The following is a 21,154-nucleotide window of genomic DNA, read 5'->3' as shown; positions in this document are numbered from 1 at the left end:
GTTGGTCGGATCCCGAGACATGGAATTTTACCAAAAAGTGGGGCAAACAAGCAAAGGTTAGATAATTTTCTTTTTTTTTTTTGAAACAAAATTTGCTACAAAAATTTCTTGGCATTCAATGGATTGTTTCATATTATTCAAAATTTGGTGACTTACCTTCAAAAAATCAGAGTTCAGATAAAACTTTAAGTGGTGTAAATGAAAAACATACCTGGAAAGAGAAGGGAAAACACAATGAAATATTATGCATATCATAATTGAAGTTTCTAATGTATAATCTAGAAATACTTATTAAAGTAAATGTATAATATAAGTACTGTATCTTATTTGTATATTAATTCAACACTATAAAAGGCAAAGTTCACTCAGGTCCCAAATTATATTAAATTTACATATTTCAATAGTTCTAAAATTATTTCAAACAAATTAGTTTAAAAAAGTAAATTTTTAAGTTGTGATACACATCAGATATCTCTTCAGTTTGAAGCACCCAATGGCGTATATATGCATATACTCATAAATATATTGACAGCGCGACGAACTGAGTCGATATGTCCACCTGCCTGTATATACGTGAAGTTTATGAGATTACAAACTGAAATTTTGTAGACATTCTTTTATCTTCAAGAAACTGTTCATTTGCCACAATCGCCAACAGTGGACGACTATGGTATATAGCTGTCATGCAAACCGAATAGACAAACTCAAGTTCACGTTTGAAAAACTTTTTTATATCATAAGATATTTTCACGAAATTTTTCCCACAGTTTCGGCTGAGATTGCGCTATAATCTCCGAAGAAAGTGCTCAGATCGAAGCATGTAGCTTCCATACAAGCAGACTAATCAAAATTATGAAAAATATTTTTTTAAACACTTTTATGCTCTTACTGTCATTGCATTCAGCTTGTAACACTTGTGTATACGCAATTATTACCGTTAGATTGCTAAAAACAGGGTTTGATTACCGTCAGCGAGAGTGGAGATAACTTTAAAATTATAGAAACTTTTCTGTTAGCTCCTAATAATAGAATGAATACTCAAAGGAAGGCGTGGATGTCAGTGTCATTTATGCCACCATGTGCCAGAGAATTAATTATCGCATTTACTTCTCTGTTGTTGAAGGCGCCCTCTATGCCTAGAAATGCAGCTATGGTGAATTGTATGTGGTGTAGCGATTTTTCAATCACACTTATCACCTCGTGAAGGGCGGTTTCGGTTAATCGGCCCTTTATGTACGCATGTTGGGACTTCGATAACTTCTCCGCCATTATTGTTCTTACGTGTGGATCTATTAGCCTTTCTAGTACCTTCAGCATAAAGGAGGTAGGGCTTATAGGTCTAAAATCCTTGGCATTCTCGTGTGTTCTTCTGCCTGGTTTTGGAAGGAACACAACTTTACTCCTTTTCCAACTTATTGGGATCTAAGATAGTTGAATGTTAGCTTAGTATATATTTTCAAGCCATAGAACTATTGGTTCTACCAGTTTTTGCAGCATTATGGGCATAATCCCGTCAGGACCTGCCGCTTTAAATGGTGCAAAGCTATATATGGCATATTTGATTTTTCTTTTGTCTACTATTTGGCTTCGATAGTCAGCTGGGTTCAGCGGTGGTTGTGGTTGAACCCTCTTTGAAGGTGTTTGCTGACTCACGGGGAAGTGCGTTGTAATTAGTACCTCCAGAGACTCTTTTGCCGAGGAGGTCCAATCACTTCCCTCTGCCCTAATGTAGGCAGTATTACTATGATCTTTGGATAGCATTTTACTCAGCCTAGCGGCTTCTCTGCAACTTTCTAACGATGTGCAGAAAGATCGCCATGAGTCGTTTTTTTTCCTCAATTAAAAAAAGCCTTTTATAACATTTTTTTTCTAATTTTTTATTGTTACAAACAAACACTATTAACAAAAAATTCTGAAATTAAAAATAAAATGAAAAATACATGTTTTAGTTAAAACCTTAACTTGGACAAAGAAAAAAACTGAAAATTGGATTTTTGGCAGACACCTTTACAATAATATGAAAATTCCGCGAATTTTTTTTTTTTTAATATAATAGTTATAGCCTAGCTAGATTCGAGCACACAAGTTCTCAAGACTCCGAAACAAAAATTCTTGAGGTGTTGTAATGAATTTAATAAGGTAATAAAAAAAATTAATTTTTGGATGTAACCTCTTAAAATCGCTTCTTATCAAATTGAAATTAAAAAAAAAAAAAACAAAACTTCAGAATTTCTCATAAAATCATAGATTCTTACTTGTGTATTTGAAAAAATCGCATGAGATTTCGTTAGCCATGAAAAGTGGACACTAATATCGGCATTCTGCTTGAGACGATTGTCTCATGTCTCTAATTGTCACAATCTTAATTTAGTGACTCTGTGAGTCAGGAGTCTCATTTTGGTATTCTGGCAGATACAGTATAGTAGTATACGTCAGAAAACCGATATAAGTCTCAACTAATCCTGTCGAAACTTATGTCATGTTATGAGCTAAATGTCAAGAAGTTTTAATTACAATATAATTTTATTATAACAAAAACATAAAATCGTCTACTCTAACAGGCAACCACTCCAGTCCCTCCATAGCTCGGAAACAACAAATCTCTTCACTCATCAAAATCCAAAGTACTGACAGACAATTTTCATCATATCCACACGTCAAGTCTACTAATTTCTCGTAATCACTTTACTGCCAATTTACCAATTTCATTTTCTTATTTCCTTATTTAGCACATTCTTCCGTTTACAGCCTGCCTTGCTTTCTGCATCCGCTTCCCTGGCGGCTGCCCAACTTCCTGCCACCTTACACATTTGCTTATTAGCCGCTTGTCGCACACATTTCAAGCGCATTTTATTAACATGTTGTCTGTTGTGTTTGCTCCACTGTTAATTAGCGTCGAACTGAGCGGCTGCCAACAACACACACGCACATCACACGTCCTCCCGCCTGCCAACATATGTTGATTATGCAAGTCAAACAGACTGTGGAGAGCACGCATGCAAATACGCGGCAGTTGGCAGGAGCATGCACGCAAACACACGCACGCACTTGTGAGCATATTAGCGTTGCAAAAAAATCCGCACACACACACTCGCGCACAGCGTAGTTATGGTGTTGGTGTGTTTGCTGTGCGCTGAAATTCCTCGCTCATTCGAAATTGGCAAAGTTTTTGCATTGCAAACAAGCTTGTATGCGCAGCCAACTTCAATGCCAATTTCAGCAAAATTTTTTCACACACACACACATACACGCTTTTTTCATTTGCCACATAGCTTGATATACACACACACATACACAGAGACAAACAGAGGCAACAACGTAATTGTGGCGCTGCAATTTCATTCCAATTTTCCTCTGCTTGCCAGCTTTTTTTGTTCTAATTTGCTTTTTTCGTTTATTTCATGTGATTTTTTCCGCTTTTTCTCACCGTGCCGCCTGCACCCGCTCACTCGCCCTCTGCATATATTATTTGTGTCTGATTTTCTAGTTTTCCTTGTTTTGTTGTTGCAAAGCTTTTTTGTGCGGTATTTATGTCAATTATATTTGTTGCTGTTGTTGCTCATGTCAATCTAGTTCTGCTCTTTGCTGCCTCGGAATCAGTTGGCAATGATTTTAGTTAAATTACTTTGCAAAGTTCCACAGACACGCTTCCGTACTCACACACACACACGCACTCTTACAGTCGCGCTTTTGCCTCTCTGCGATGGCGTTTGCAAAAAAATATTTGCTCTCAGCGAAAATGGGTTGACATTCTGGAATTGTGTCATATTTGAGTTTATTACAGTTAATTATGTTGGCATGCAAATTAGTTTGACTCGGAAAATTGTATGATAAGCGTGTCCCGTGGAAACAAACACCCTCGAAATGATAACTGAAGATATGAAAATTAAGTAGAAAATTTAAATTTCATGCAGCCGTAATTCTTAGCCGAAGTTGTAAGTAAAAAACTATGAAAAGCTTTTTTTGTCTTTCGAATAATTAAGCTATTCAGCCATCTTCAGCAGTGCACAAGTCAAAGCTAGATAAGAAGTAAGAAGATAAAAAGTTATTTATTATGTTTGGTCCACAAAAATCAATTTTTTTTCATTTTATACTCTAAAAAATCGGTTGAAGGCACGTGAAAATAACTATCTTACGAGGGCTGCTATATATATTTCTGGCCTAACAGGCTAAATAGGAATATTTATCAACGAAAATGGTTTTTTTTTTTGTTGGATTTGGTTCGTCTTGGAAGACCCACACGGTCGATTGCTGTTTTGTTTCGGGCTCATACGCATAGATTCATGATTCGTCACCTGTGACGATCTTTTGAAGCACCGCGATCGTATTTTTTCAGCATTTCTTTACACCAATCCACACGAGCCTTTTTTTGAGTCATGGTCAAATTGTGCGGGATCCAACGAGAACAAACGTTTTTTACGGCCAGGTGTTCATGCAATATCGATGCATAGGCATGCCTCTATCTGAAGGTATGTTACATGACAGTCTTGCATTATCATTTCACGTACGGCATCGATGTTTTCTGGCACAACGGCTGTTTTTGGACAACCTTCACGGAATTCGTCTTTGAGCGAGCGTCGGCCACGATTGAATTCGTTGTACCAGTTTTTCACAGTGCTATAGGATGGTGCATCATAGCCATAAAAAGATTTCATCGATGCACTCTTGTCGTGATAATCTACGTCGAAAGTTGTGAAAAATAATCGCACGAAAATGTTCACGAGTTAATTCCATTTTTTGGCCGAGATGAATTTTTTAATTCCCTCTAAATAAAACAATTTACAATTAAATGACAAAACGTTCTGAGTGATGTTACGCTTAAAAATGTCAAACTTTCCAATGGAAATGTCAGATTGCACCTGACAACACTTAGTGTTGCCTAGGCCAGAATTAACAGGAAGGTTCTGCGTTTTTCACTTCATTATTTTTCCCTATTATTCGAAAAAAAAGTAAATATCGCGGTTTTGGGAAAAAACGGTATCATTTCTTTTACTGGGTTTTCCAATAAGAGTGATATGATTCCTTAAGGGGTTACATGAGTTACGGGTTTCAAAGTTGAATCTCTTTATTATGTTATTAAATTCTAAAACACTTCTAGAATATTGTCTTCAATTTTTAAGTTAATCCAAGTAATAGTTTCACAGATACAGTCTTGAGAACTTGTCCGTTCGAAGCTAAGTTCGCCGCCTTTAAACGCTTTTTTCTCGAAACTGTGTTTTTGAAGTCGGTTGGCAAGATTTCTCGAGAACTACCTAATCGATTTTAATGAATTTTACACAGATCTTTGAGATACAATTCTAAAAGGCTTCGGTTAAGAATTTTTTTTTCGATTACAACTATTTAAAAAAAAATTTTCCGAAATTTTCACTAAAATTTTTCAAAAATCCAATTTTCATTTTTTTCCTTCGTCCAAGTTCTAAGTTAAGGTTTTACTTAAAACATACTTTTTCAATTTAGATATTTTTTCCAAAAATTTTTTTGTTAATAGTGCATGTTTCTAACAATAAAATACTTCACTTTTTCTATGAGAAAAAAAATTGTTGAGAAAAAGGCTGTGTTTTTACCCGAGGAAACCCATGTAACCCTTTTAAACGAATATATGAGAGGGTAGTTTAATTCTCAAATCAGTCAATAGACATGTTTGTTTTGCACTCACTCTAAGAAAAGAGCAATAACCTACATCAATTAAAATTTTGACTATAATCCACCAAATAACCCGAAGCTCAAAAGTCAATATGAACGCTAGCAGCAAGCTCGATCTTAAACATGTGTAACAAAATTAGCAAATAATTAGAATTTCCCTTTAACAATTTCATACCTTTCATATTAAAAAAAAAGTTTAAGTACAAATTAGCTTAATATTTACCTTAAAAAAATACTAAAAAAAGCACGCCAATTACTAATCAATTACTTAGGCAAATTACTTGTGCGAAAATTTCGCTTACAATGAACCCATTTTACCGCTCAAAGTTTCTTGAGCATTCTTCTCCTTCACTGGTTGTTCGCAATTTGAATTTCGCTTTTCTAAATAAACGTAAACTTACCACAACATTGACTCTGAAAACAACTTTGCAGACATTCCATCCTTAAGAACTGACTTTCTTAATGCGCACAACAACAAGGGCAAGAGTCTGGTAGGTACCCAATACGGCAGCGTTGCAAGCAAAGTTTCTGTTTACAAGCGACCAACAAGTTTTTACAACCATTGAGCGCCCGTAAAAAGTGCTTCGCAGCCAGCATGGCAAAATGGCGAAAAATGGAAAAAAGCAAGGTAATAAAAATAAAAATTAGCTCTTAGAAAAACTCCGGCACTTCAGGGAAACTGCAGCGAAAGTCAACACAGCAACTTGACGCAAGTCAAATTAAGTCCAATCAAATCAGGCGCAAAGCCTCAAGTAGTCGGCCACGAAATGTACAAAATGAAAACAGAAAACAAAAAAAAAAAAATATACATATATATAAACCGAACTCAATTTGGGTGCAATGCTGTTGTTGTTGCTTTGTTGCTCTTTTTATATTTTGCTTAACGGTCTCTCGTTAAATATGCCGCTTGGCTGCGCCGCCAATTCGGTCCACCGGCTTGTTTGTTGGCCGCTGGCAGCAATTATATATTTTTCCTTTCATTTCGTCTAATTTCCGTTGGCCGTTATTAAAGAGAGTCGGGCACTCACACACAGGCTGTAGCGTTGCTTTGGAGTCTCATTGGCGCGCTGCACTTCCGCCTGGCCTGTTTATGCTACTTATTTTCTGCTTAACTATTAGCTGCTTGCCAACTCTGCCTTAGTTTGTATTTTTTGAGCAATTTTTTGAAATTTCTTTTGCAATTTTTTACTCTGACTATTTTTGGTCAATTTGGATATCAAGTTTTTAACAGCTTTAGTTTTTTTTACTTTTGTTTTTTTGGTTTGGCTTGGGAAAGGAGGCATGCAATTCCAATTAGTTTGGGGAAATTGAACTTCTAACGGTTCATCGTGTTTTCTTTGCTATTTTGTATAGAGAAATCGAATATAAAATATACTTATTAGGAGAATAAGATTTAAATATTAGAAGGTAGGGTATGGTAATTTAAAAGATGGTACTTGAAAGACGTTTAGAACCCACCTCTCGGCAAGCAATATGAAAACTCAGAGCACGTTTAGGTTATAACAATTATTTCTGTTAAAAAGTAGGAACTAATTGGAAATATGAGACCTAATTAATTATTTATTAATAATTATATGCATGGCAACCAATAAAAATCGCTGGAAGGAAACAGATTCAGGCCCATAAGTTTGCTTAGGACTTATTCAGATAATCCTTAGAATATTTTCTGATATTTAAATATTAAAAAAAAAAATTAAAAAATAAATCGAGCAGCTCTAATGTATATATGAACCATATGTAATTGATTTTTTACTTAGCTAGATCGACAATACAGTATGTGATATACATTCTCTCTTTCTCAAAATATTGAAGAAAAGTTATCCACATATTTTCGTATTTTTTTGTATTACTCCATTTTATTAATTTAATAAAAAAAAACATCATTTCTTTAACTTTATCCATTAAAGTTTTTTATGTGGATTTAAATTAATTTAATTACATTAATTATATTATATTTGAAATTTATATTTCATTTATTTGATTGAATTTATTTTTTATTTAATTGTATTTCTTTGCAAATAATTATCTTCACCTAAATTAATTTTAATTTCATTAATTTTTTTTTTATATATTTTTTATTTAAATTTTTTTTAATTTGACTTTAATTTCAATTTTAGTTTTATTAATTTTTTAGTTTTAATTTAATTTACTTCATTTTTAATTTAGCTTTAATTTAAATTTTTTTTTAATTAAAATTTTTTTTATTATTTTTGTTTTTATTAATTTTTTTAAGTTATTGGAATTTTGATATAATTTTTAACTTAATTTTAATTTTAATTAAATTTATATAATTAATATTAATTAAGTTTAATTTGATTTAATTTACTTTTATTAATTTTAATTTTGATATTAATGTTATTTTTTGTTTCAAATTTTTAAATTTTATTTAGCGATTTTAATTTAGTTTAATTTAATTAAATTGTAATCTATTTGATTAATATTACTTTCAATAATAATTTTATTTTCAAATTACTTTTCCTTTTTATTTGATTTAACTTTTTTATTTTATTCTATTTTATTAATTTTAATTTTAGTTAATTTTAGGTTATTTTATTGAACATACTTTTAGTTTTAATTCAAAATAAATATTAATTTTAATTTTAAATTTCTATTTTATTTTAATTTATGTATAAACATATCAATTTCACTTTGTTTCGTGCCACATTGTATCATTTGGTTGCAGCGAATCTATGATCCGAAAATGCGTCAGCCTCATTTTTCTGTAATTTTTTTTTGTTGCTTTGCCTACTGCTGCACTCATAATACTTAAATAAGTTATAAATTCTATTTTGCATATCTTTAATGTAGCAAAAATGGCTTCACATGCAAATCGCTTGCTGAGCATAATGCAATTCGTGAAATTAGCGTTGCGCATACGCCATGGAGACCCAATTTCGAAAAGTGGCTCACAAGTAGTTGGCTGACGCGCCGGCTGCCGCAACCGACATTGCCACCATTAATTTTGCGCTACATCGACTCGCCGTCATTATCGCTGCAATCAGCAGTTGCTGCAGCAACAAAAACAACAACAACAGCAACCATAGCAACATTGGCAGCGCTAACAAAATTAATAATCAGAGCATCAACTAAAGGCAGCGGCAGCGCCAGCATCCAACAGCGCCAAACCAGCAACAACCGCGCACTCACCAAGCTGCTAGAACAACAACAACACTTACGCTGCCGCATATTGACAGTGTTGTTGTTGCTGTGTTGGTATTATTAGCTTTGCCAGCTTTTTCATGCTTCCTTGCTACGTGCGCTCATCTAACCTCACTTACGCGAGTACACACGTACGGCTGTATACAAGCGTGTGTGTGTGTGTGTGAGTGTTTGCCTTAAGTACTTCATGCAATTAACCCAATTGTTGCACTTGCAATGAAATTATTGTTGTGAGCCGCCAACACCAGCGGTGCCGAATGCCAGGAATGCGCTCTGACGGCACTTCCGCGCCAAAAACCGAAGAAGCAAACGCAAAAGCAAGCAAAAAGAAAAATTGAAAAACAACAAAAACAACAACGGCAGCAGCGAAAACATAAACAGAAATTGCCAGCATAACTACAAGCAAACAAAGTTGCCAGCCAGCCAGCAGCAAGCAGCAAGCAAAAGTGGCAATCTTAATGAAATGAAAACAAGCGAAAGCGCAGACGTGCAACAGCGGCCCAGACAAAGAGCACGGCGGTGGGGGCAGAGTGCAGCGCTGACGCACAGCAGCTGAAGCAAATAAAAGCTGAAAAGTGTGCAACACATAACAACTTTAGTTGAATGGAGTTGAGATGTTGTTGCACAAAAATGTTGCGGTTTTGGGGGCAAAAAGTGGCATGCAACAACACCAGCAACACACCGGCAACAACAGTAATAACAGCTAACGCAGCAATCATAACAGCCAACTAGCATAAAAGTACAGCGAAATTTTTCGGCTGCCTTCGTCGACGTCGCTGCCGTCGCCCGTGTCGCCTGCCACATGCCGCTTGCCGTTCATCGCTCACCACTGTTGCGTTGTTGCGGTTGCTGCAGCCGCTGTTTGCCTTGGTAAACACTAATGCTGGCATTTCCACACAAATGTGTGTGTCTAGCTGTCTGTGTGTGTGTGTTGTTGAGGATTTCTATGTTGCCACATGCAATCTGTGTGCCACAATCTTACACTCTGGCGCTTGTAACTACCCCAACGCGGCAGCCTGGCAGCATACGCTGCGATTTCGTTGTTACAAAGTGTAATCGAAACTGCTAACTAACACACGCATACACACACACACGCGCGCATGTGTTTGTAATAGTCAGACGCTCGCATGCCTTTGCAGGCGCAATGTGGCTAATTACTTTCGAAAGCCAAGTTATTAGCGTGATTACGGAACGAAATGCATTGCAACCGCACTGCGACAACGGCATTAAAGACTGCAACAACAACAACAAAAACAGCGATAGTGACAATAACAACAATTGTGACAACAAAAACACGACCAACAACAACAACAACAACATGTACGCGGTGTGGCTATCGAAGTAACAGCCGAAACAACGCCAGCTGCAACAACAACAATAAAAAATACGCTAACGCTCGCTTAAATAAAAGCGGAAGTGACAGCTAGTTAAGGGAAATGTTCGCAGCATATAATGCAACACGCTCGTACAATGTGCAAAATATTTGCAGCGCCAGCCTTTTGTTGTGTAACTGTATTTTTTATTTTTGTTTTTGTTCAATTTATTACTTTTTATTTACTCACGAAATACATACATATATGTGAGAAAGTGGGCATTTTATCTTCTGTTACCACAATGAGTCCATTACATTAATTAAATTAATTGTCGGTGGCACTTAATTACTTCTCGAAGTAATTAAAATAAGTAATCAGGAATTTCAATATGCATTGCCTGCACGATCGGCTTATATAGAATATATAATAATGGTTTAACTATATGAAAGTTAAGGTTACTGGTTCAAAATATAAAATATAAAAGCTATATGCCATAGTAGTTCGATTTTAACAATTCTCTCGTAGATTTTGCCGTTACTTTAGAGAATAAACCGCCAAATTTCGTAAAGATACCTTGGCAATTACAAAAGTTTTTCATACAAGGACTTACTTTCCATCGATCAATTTGTATGGGAGCTATATGCTATAGTGGCTCGATCTGAACAATTTTTTTGGAGATTATACCGTTGCATTAGGTAATAATTCCGGCTAAATTACGTAGAAATATCTTGTCAATTAAAATAGTTTTCCATACAAGAACTGAATATTCATCGCTCGGTTTGTATGGCAGCTATACGCTATAGTGGCTCGATCTGGACAATTTCTTTGAATATTGTACCTTTACTTTAAGTAACAATCTGTGCCAAATTTCATAAAGATATCTCGGCAATTAAAAAAGTTTTTCATACACAGACTTGATTTTGATTATATTGGTCTGTTATAAGCGATTCCGATAAATTAACTGAGTTTTGGGTAAAAAAATATGTATGGAAATTTTCAGATCCATATCTCAAAAGTTGAGACTAGAACTCGTATATAGTATATACATTGGAAGGACATGGCCAAATCAACTCAGCTTGTCACGCTGTTAATTTAATTTAGATTAATTTACATACGAGTATGTTATTGTATTTTTTTGGGTCTCCACCCTTTCCTTCTGAGCATTACAAATTTAATATACCCTGTTAAGGTTAAGAAAAAGTCCATAATATATATTTTCCCCTCTAAACCTGTACGTGGAGCAAAGTACTGTTACCACTAGCACAACCGCTAATAATCTAGTTAGTATGTTCTAGTCAAAATTCCAAGCCACAGCAGTTTCAAACCTTTGTGACATTATCTTCATACGCTGGACATTCGCTCGGTCTCTCGTGCTTCTTTTCTTCTGAGAGTGGATCATAAAAAGAATACTTTATGAACATTCGCTCCTACTGGTTTAGAAGTTATTAAAAAATGAAATATTAGCACCGTTGGTACTGATTTCACTACAAAAAACTGAGACAGTACTCAATTTATTAATAAATTCAGATAATGCTTCTGAGACTGAACAGAACAAAGAACATATCAAATTACAAACAGCCCAAATATAGGGTGATCTTCGCAACAATTTCGAGGTACGTTGGGTATTGGTTAACAAACCTTTAATTTTATAAAAAAAATTCTGTAATATTGAACTAGATGTATATTGATAAGAGAGACCAAAAACTCTTTTCAACAGCAGGTCATAGATATTTAGGTGGATATGAGCGGCTGTGGAAAACTTTTTGGTTATTAGACTGCTAAATTTTCGAAATGGTTGAAAATATAGTGAACTAAAGGCTGCTGATCCGGTATTTGAACGATCTTTAAACGATCTTTGAACTTTCTTTTAAATCAGTAAATTAGAATACTGATTTAGGGTTGTCATAAAAAATGTAAGAAGTTCATGTGTAGGAGTTAAAAACGCATTTGAGTGGAGTTAATTGCATTTATATAGATGGTTTTTTGTTGTTGTATTATTTTTTATTTTATACCATCTGAAAGAATTTACTTCCACGAATACAAAACCTACTGACTTAGTAAAAAATTTGATATTATAATATGAGATTTTTTGATTGAAAGCTTTGTATAAGTTTGTATCTACATATATACAAACATATATTCTTTCGATAATATGTCAATGTAAGGAAAATAAATAAATATTTTAAATTTGAAATAATAAAATTAAATAATCAATAATAAAAAAACAAGATAAGTTTCCGGCAAATTTCATGAAAGAAACCAATTTTTTGTACAAGATAAAAATAATAAAACACAACATTTTTTTTTTGTTAACTTTTCAGACAAATTTTGAGGTTATACGATAAAAGTCGATACGAAAAAGCTGTAACCCTTTCTATTACCTAGAATAATGCCATATAACTATTTTCTGTAGGACTCGTACTTTCACCAGAAATTGTAATAAACCATTACTAAATCTTAAAAATTCAGCCACGCTTCTTCACCCCCCTTTTTTTCGACCTCAGATCTTTGTAAACTAGTTTGTGCTTAATATTTGTTATTTTTCTTTCGTTTGCGATGGTTTTCAAACTACTATGAATTTCTGTTTTTTCAAATATTATTTACGCTGGTCTATAAACAATTTTACTTCCCCAAATACAGGAAAACCAAGCACCACCAAGCGATATTATTTCAATTATCATTAACTTATACAATTAATTGTGCTAGAGCAACATTTTAAGTCTTCCATTTAATTTCATTTTCCTAATTGTTTGTGAAAATTTCATTTTATCTAAAATCCATTGCACTGCACATGCTTATCTTTGCACCTTTAAATGTATATTTATGGTTTCGCTGCACAAAATGAAAGCGATCTAATCTAATGAAAACATACTACATATACGCAGCAAGTTTATTATGAATATGCTCGTATTAATTTAATTGAAATATTTGGAAAAGCAAAATTTTGCTGATTATCACTTTTAACAACGTTCAAACACATGTTGATTAGTGTGTGCTTATGGTTCTGTGTATATGTATATCTGGGTTAATATTGTATGAATGTATGTATGTGTGCTGCTATATATTTTGTATTTCGACGAATAGAAGTGCAGACAATTAATTATTTGCTAACCGAACAATGGGAATCTGTATCTGATATGCATGCATACATATGTAAGTAGCTATAGAATATGAAATCATATTAGCTCAAAGCTTGATGAAATTATTGCAAGAAATGGAAATATAGGGTGATTTTTTAAGAGCTTGATAACTTTTTTTAAAAAAAAAACGCATAAAGTTTGCAAAATCTCATCGGTTCTTTATTTGAAACGTTAGATTGGTTCATGACATTTACTTTTTGAAGATAATTTCATTTAAATGTTGACCGCGGCTGCGTCTTAGGTGGTCCATTCGGAAAGTCCAATTTTGGGCAACTTTTTCGAGCATTTCGGCCGGAATAGCCCGAATTTCTTCGGAAATGTTGTCTTCCAAAGCTGGAATAGTTGCTGGCTTATTTCTGTAGACTTTAGACTTGACGTAGCCCCACAAAAAATAGTCTAAAGGCGTTAAATCGCATGATCTTGGTGGCCAACTTACGGGTCCATTTCTTGAGATGAATTGTTGTCCGAAGTTTTCCCTCAAAATGGCCATAGAATCGCGAGCTGTGTGGCATGTAGCGCCATCTTGTTGAAACCACATGTCAACCAAGTTCAGTTCTTCCATTTTTGGCAACAAAAAGTTTGTTAGCATCGAACGATAGCGATCGCCATTCACCGTAACGTTGCGTCCAACAGCATCTTTGAAAAAATACGGTCCAATGATTCCACCAGCGTACAAACCACACCAAACAGTGCATTTTTCGGGATGCATGGGCAGTTCTTGAACGGCTTCTGGTTGCTCTTCACCCCAAATGCGGCAATTTTGCTTATTTACGTAGCCATTCAACCAGAAATGAGCCTCATCGCTGAACAAAATTTGTCGATAAACACATTTCGAACCGAACACTGATTTTGGTAATAAAATTCAATGATTTGCAAGCGTTGCTCGTTAGTAAGTCTATTCATGATGAAATGTCAAAGCATACTGAGCATCTTTCTCTTTGACACCATGTCTGAAATCCCACGTGATCTGTCAAATACTAATGCATCAAAATCCTAACCTCAAAAAAATCACCCGTTATAACATAGAAAGGTAAAATCAGTAAAATTATCACAAAATGAAGAGAAAATTTAAAATTTCCGAATGAATAAAATATAGTAAATGAGGCAAAAGGTAGCAGATGGTCAAAAATGAAAAAGAAAATGTTCAAATAGTTTTGCTTTTCTGCAGTTAAAATCGATGAGAAGTAATAAAATATTCATAAGAGTTGAATAGAAATCCTTATTATGAAAATTAAAAGAAAATTGTTCATTTGACAACTTTGAAACACAATTTTAAAAAGCACATCGGTTGCTGCTGTCCATTTCAGTTATTAATATATAATTTCTGCTATTTAATTACAATGCAAACATCTTTCGTAGCAAAGCAGGCTAGCGCAAAAAAAATTTAAAACAAATATAATATTTCGCTCAATTTGTACTTTGGAGTGTTGGCAAAGGCTTCGCAAATCTTGAGCATCAATAAATTTATAAAATGTGTTATTTAAGGCCAGTAAAACAATGAATTGTGAAAGATAGGTGCGTGTCTTCACTAAGTAAATCCTAAATGTGGGCAACTTGTTTCTTATATCTATTTTGACAAGACCAGCGACGGTGGCTGAAATAGGTTCTTTAAAAATTTTTATAAAAAAAAGAACTTCAAAAATCAAAAAAGGAAAATTTTCAAATACTTAAGGGGAATAATATACTTTATTTATAGCTAGGTGTATATTACGAATTTCTTCCACAATTTACAAACTGATTCTCCAAGGGAGTCGATTTAAACAATTCGTTTCAAAAAACCTAGAAAAAAATTTGTATAATGGGTACTTTTTTCGATGTGTAGTTTTCAATGAGACAGTACTTTTTTAGAGTTGATTGCTTTGCCAGCTCTTAGTTGATTTTTGCAAAGTTTGGTATATCGTTTTATAATTGAAAATTGTGCAAATTTATTATCAAAATTATTGTTTGGTTATAGCTTCGGGTTTCGGTATTCAGTCGTCTGTAATCGAACCACGACGGATCGTTCTCGCATCGTGTTTACAATAGTGGATATTGAGCATCCTCATAGACGTCGTACAGTGCGCAACGAAAACGCTATCTATGGAGCAAAGTATCGAAACAGATCCGAATGAGTTCATTCGCCATCGTAAGCAACAATTTCAGCTGTGTTCATCCTCTTTACGGAAGATGTTTACAAAAGATTTTGGTTTGTGAGCTTACAGAATCAAACTCGTGCAAGCATTGAAGCCGAACGATCATCAAAACGGGATGACTACCGATTGTGATTTTCACAAGAAAATTTTGTTCGGCTTGGAAGCTCATTTTTGGTTTGGTGAAAGCATTATCTCACACCGTGAACTTGCGGTGTAGCCTCCAAATCGTACGACTAAACATGGCTGGAGTATTTTTTGTGAAATTAATTAAAATTGCTTGTACTTATACGCAGTTAAGCCTTAGACGGTTGTCACTTTGGAACATAATATTCGGTGCGTTAAAGCTAATATACAGCTCTAATTTCTCTGAAAGTGGTCGAAAATTCTGACTTTAATCTGGAAGTCATTTGAGCCAGCGGTCACTTGCACAAAATAATTTGTTAAACATAATGACAAACTATTGTCTTTATAATTAAGCTAAATTTTAGACCATAACATTAAATGAAATGCGATTTATTTCTTCTTGAAAAAATAAACACCATTTATATTATTAATAACGAACAAACAATCAACTGTGAAAGATGGGTGTGTGTCTGCACTAAATGATGCCTAAATGTAGGCAACGATTTTTATTATGAGCAAAATAAATAAATATGAAAGATCGGTGTGTGTCTTCACTAAAATGGATACCTAAATTTTGGAAAGGGTTTTTCATATGTTTCTAATTTGACTTGATTGTCAACTTTGATGCAAGTATTCAATAAGTTTTCATGCTATTTGCTAAAAATATTATTACTCAAAAATCTTGAAGCAACTTCGAAGTAAAAAAAAAAGCGTAAAAGAAAGAAGAAATTTAAAAACTTAGAGGAAACTTCGCTAAGCTTATACTTAGGTTAATGATACAAAATATTTGAAATAATTTTCATAGAGTGTCTATGGAAAATATCTATTTTTGTAATCCAAAAGGACATATATAAGTGTATATAATAGAAGTTTAAAAAAATTAAGGTAAAATATACTGATCTGTTATAAAGAAATGTATATAAAAAAAATCGTTAAAGCATTAAGCCCGAGTGAGCTTCTTCCATGCTTTTTAAAGATGTTCGAGGTATATATAGACAATTTGGAGCAATTAGCTTTTATCAAAGGCATTCCAAGGATTAAAGCAACTACTTGAAGAAAAATTTTATATTTTTATTTATAGTACTAATGGAACCAATATTTTCTAATACACCTCAACATGCATAGCTACAGCATCATCTAAATATGCAAATTATATTTACAAGAAAAGTATAAAATTTCACAAAAATACCTCCCATCATTTATATTCATCTCCACGCAAGTAAGTCCGCTTATTGTAACGGCTAATCTAATAAACGTGTAATAAATAAGAAGAATATACTTTGCAAGAGCATTTTTTACAGCCAGCTTTGCAAAGTTGTCGGCTGCCGCCAGCAACTGATAGCGGTAAATATGGGTATGTACGTACATACATGTATATCTGCATAAGTTCTCACGGGCGCACTCTTACATGTTTTACTGTAATTTATATATGCTAGTGTGTGCATAAGTTAGAGCGATCGTGTTGCCCGCACCGCGGTGGCACACTTTAAAATGCATTAAAGGATTTACCACGCCGTCAGAAGTTTTATGAACAGGATATAGCTCCTTTGTTTCAACATGGATTGCATACTTTTACAATGTTACAATGTTGCAATTATTGTTCGTGTAACGTTGAGCCGTTGTCGGGCGGTGATGTTGCGCGCACAAGTGTCAGGCACGAACTCATACATGCACACATGCGTGGTATATACAGTGGTACATATGTATATGTATATAAGCAGCGAGCACGTTAAACTTTCCGCCAAGTGCGAGCGTGTTGCACTTTTTAAGCCGCTTTTGTTGCCATAACGTGTGTCGACCGAAAGTTTTGTGTAAGCGCGTCGGTTACACGCGCACTTGCTTCGCGTTTTTCACTCGCGCTCAGCATTTTATTTAGTGTTGCAAGCCTTATTATTGCGCCAAAGCTTGTTATAAGTTACTTTTTGTTGTTTTTGTTTTCTGTTTTTTCATGTAAAATGCCACGTATTTATTTGGTTGAATTTTTATATTTTATTTTTATTTTTTTTTGGTTTTTAAAGAAATTATTGGTTTAGCATATAATAAATATTGCAATTTTTGTTACTGGCGGTAAGTAAAAAATGTCCAGAAATTCATTTGTTCACTCAAATATTTTTATATACATATGTATATATGAAAAATAGCAATAAAATAAAACAGGAATTGATTTTTTTTGGATAATTAAAGTTAAGTTATGGTAAGTCATTTATCTTTCTTGTTGTAACTGTGTTGATATGTTTTATTATGTTAAGCTAAGTCAAGTCAAGTCAAGTTAAGTTAAGTTAAGTTATGGAAAGTCATTTAATCTTATTTGTTGTTTTTTTGATGCTACATGCATGTTTTTTTTTGTGGTATGTTAAGTTATGTTAAGTTAAGTTATGTTATGTTATGTTAAGTTAAGTTAAGTTGAGTTAAGTTAAGTTAAGATAAGTTAAGTTAAATTATGTTATGTTAAGATAAGTTAAGTTAAGTTATGTTAAGTTAAGTTAAGCTAAGTTAAGTTAAGTTATGGAAAGTCATTTAATCTTATTTGTTGTTTTTTTGATGCTACATGCATGTTTTTTTTTGTGGTATGTTAAGTTAAGTTAATTTTGATTATGCTATGTTAAGTTATGTTATGTTAAATTATTTAATCTTTCTTTATTTCTTGCTAATTTGATGCCACACATATGTTTTATTATGTTTTGTTATATTGAGATAAGCTAAGTTATGTTAAGTTGTGTTAAGTTATGTTAAATCACTTAATCTTTTCTCTAGTTAATTTTAGGTTATAGATATGTTTTTTTTGTTATGTTATGTAATGTTAGTGGCCTGTTAAGTTACGTTTATTTATGATATGTTATGTAAACTTATGGTAAGTAAGTAATGTAAAAAAGTCTTTATCCAAAACAATTGATTCAAAAATATTCTGAAATTTATAACAAGAACTTGTTACAAAGCTGTATATTCTATTATCCTTCATTATTTAATTTCTAAACCCACGGCTCCCCTCGTTATTTATAACTAATGAGCCGTCCTCTTCAAATATGACAACTATTCCTCAGTATAAAAGCTTGACATATGTATCATATGTCCCCCTAAACAATATACAAATCTATCTATATACAAACATATGTACTTAAGAATACACTAACCCACATAAAACTTATGTGAATCATTGTGTTTGTGCTGATTAAGAAGTGAAAAAAGTGAAAAAGAGCACACAACATACTTGCAATCTAATTGGAATTTAATGTTCATCATACGCCATGACAAACACCCAGATGTGGTTCACATAAGTGTATGCAGTGGTACGTGCATAACTGTGCGTGGAATTTTCCTCATGTCCTCAGTATTGTGCATATGCGTATTGATGAAGTATTTGCATCAATGAGCATAGCTTGATTTAGCAACTTAATGGAATTTCTATGTTATGTCATATTTGTCTATGTCACAAATGCCATCAGATGTACAAGTGTTATTTGTGGAAGTTGATTTGCTGCACAGAGTGGGATACAATGATACGAAATGCCACATAAGCAAAGGAATCTAAGCTAGAATTTACTAATTAATGGGAAACTATTTATATATTTGATGGCTGATGTTGAATGTATTTTATAGAGTTGCCAACTGGCTTGAATAAAAATAATATATAAATAAAATGTATGTAAAGTTAATTAACATTCAAGTTGAAAATTTGCTGAAAAAATTTCTACTTGGTTTTAAAGTAATAAATTTATATGTAAACTGAAAAAGGGTTGCCACCCAGGTTGAATTACTGATTAGATTGCAAATATGTAAACATTGAATAATTAAAGATTTTTAATAATAAATTGAGTGCAGAAACGTACTTGAAATGAGGAATAATATGAAAAATTATTTAAATATCGTATGAGTGTTGCTGATTTTTTGTACAGAGTTGCCAACTATCTTTAATTAATGAAAATAACAAAAAAGTTGAATATTTGTCAACGAATGCTGGATATAAATTTATATGACTTTGAAATCACGAATTATAATAAAAGCTGAAAAAGAGTTGCCATCCTTTTTTAAAGTTCTGTTTAATATTGAACAATTAAATAAGCTTTATATATAACTGTATGTAACTTTATTGTATTAGTTAATAAAACATTTTTAAAATAATTTATGATTGATGTTAATTTTTTTTTACAGAGTTGCCAACTATTTTCAATTAAGGAAAATAAAAAAGTTGAAACTTTTCAATTGAATGCTAATAAAAGAATTTTAAATGACAGAGAAATCATAAATTTTAACGTAATACGTCTTAGGGTTGCCACCCTGCGGAATTTCTGATTAGGTAGCTTATAAGTATTGGGCAATAAAATAGAGCTGTATAAAGAGTGCTATTTAGTATTAACAATAAAATTCATAAATTTACATTTAAGATGAATAAGAGTTGCCACTCCTGTAGAATTTCTAACTAGACTATTTTTAAATACTGCCACTGATGTTGATTTTCTGTTTTGGCTGCTTAAAAATAGTGAAGAACAGCATATTGTTTTAGAATGAGTGCTATGTAGTACTGATATTGAAAATATTATATGTATAAAACGGAGAAGGGTTGCCAATCGTATGAAATTACACTGTATATATGTACATATAAATATTTGACATTAAAATAAAATTGTTGAGAATGCGGTATTTAGTCTTTGCTGTCAAAATTATAAATTTACATCCAACTTAGGGTTGCCACCCTTTTTGAAAATCTGATTAAACTGCATACATATGTATGTATGTATATGAATATTATGACCAATAATATATATTAGTAAGAAGAGTGCTAATTGCTATTGGCATTCAAAATCATGAATTTATATGACTCGAAGATAGATAAAGGGTGCCACCCGTGTTGAATTTCTCTTTAGATTATACACAAATATTGAACCGTAAAATAAAGCTTCAGAAAGTATGTTTTTCAAGGTAGTCGTGAAATTAAAAAATTTAAATAACGATGTTGCCACCTGATTTGAAAAAACGAAAATGTAAAATATTTAAGAAAAATGTTATTGAACCGAACTACATGGAAAGTACGCAAAAAAACACAGTGACATTTAGAAAATGAATTTTTTACCTCAACGATCCTCCAAGGCGACAACAGTAAAAAACTAATAATTTTATACATAAGTATATACATATGAATATGCATATGAATATATAATAATATCTTGCAAAATAAATATCTAAGTGCTAAAAAATATATACTTCGTCCTTGGCACATTTTTAGTTACAGTTACTTTTTGTTGGCATCACTTTATGCCGGATATTACCAGCTTAGCATTACAAGTGCGCGTAAACGGATTTCACAATTACGAAGCTAAAGCCGGATTAAGTTTACGGTTTCTTTTTTACTCGTCGCAAATTTGTAACACCTGCGTCTGGCAGACTTTCTTTCATGCCGGTCGAACGTCACACCGACCGACTAAGCCAAGCCAAGTCATATGAGTTATTAATTCAATATCACATTTTTTACCAAAGCATGCTTTTAGGGGCCATAAGCAGTTGCTCGTTTACTTGCTGCCAAGATGCTAAGTTTCTCAAGGTAAATATTCGTGCATGGCATAAGAGTGTAAGTGTGTTTGTGCAACAGCTGTGTAACAAGCGTTCACTTAGCTGTTCGCGGCTGCACGCTCAAACATTGGTGAATAGG

At 33.3% G+C, this 21,154-nt stretch overlaps 1 protein-coding gene across 6 annotated transcripts in view; it reads right to left on the bottom strand.

The window, feature by feature from the left end:
- The window catches only part of LOC105224376 (low-density lipoprotein receptor-related protein 2), a 442,984-nt gene that overhangs the window by 194,506 nt on the left and 227,324 nt on the right, over nt 1-21,154 (bottom strand). The gene's annotated exons all lie outside the window — the stretch shown is intronic.

The sequence above is a fragment of the Bactrocera dorsalis genome, chromosome 4, assembly GCF_023373825.1.
Source record: "Bactrocera dorsalis isolate Fly_Bdor chromosome 4, ASM2337382v1, whole genome shotgun sequence".
Taxonomy (NCBI): Eukaryota; Metazoa; Arthropoda; class Insecta; order Diptera; family Tephritidae; genus Bactrocera; species Bactrocera dorsalis.
Note: the sequence above shows the minus strand (reverse complement) of the source record. Positions and strands in the feature narration are given on the sequence as shown.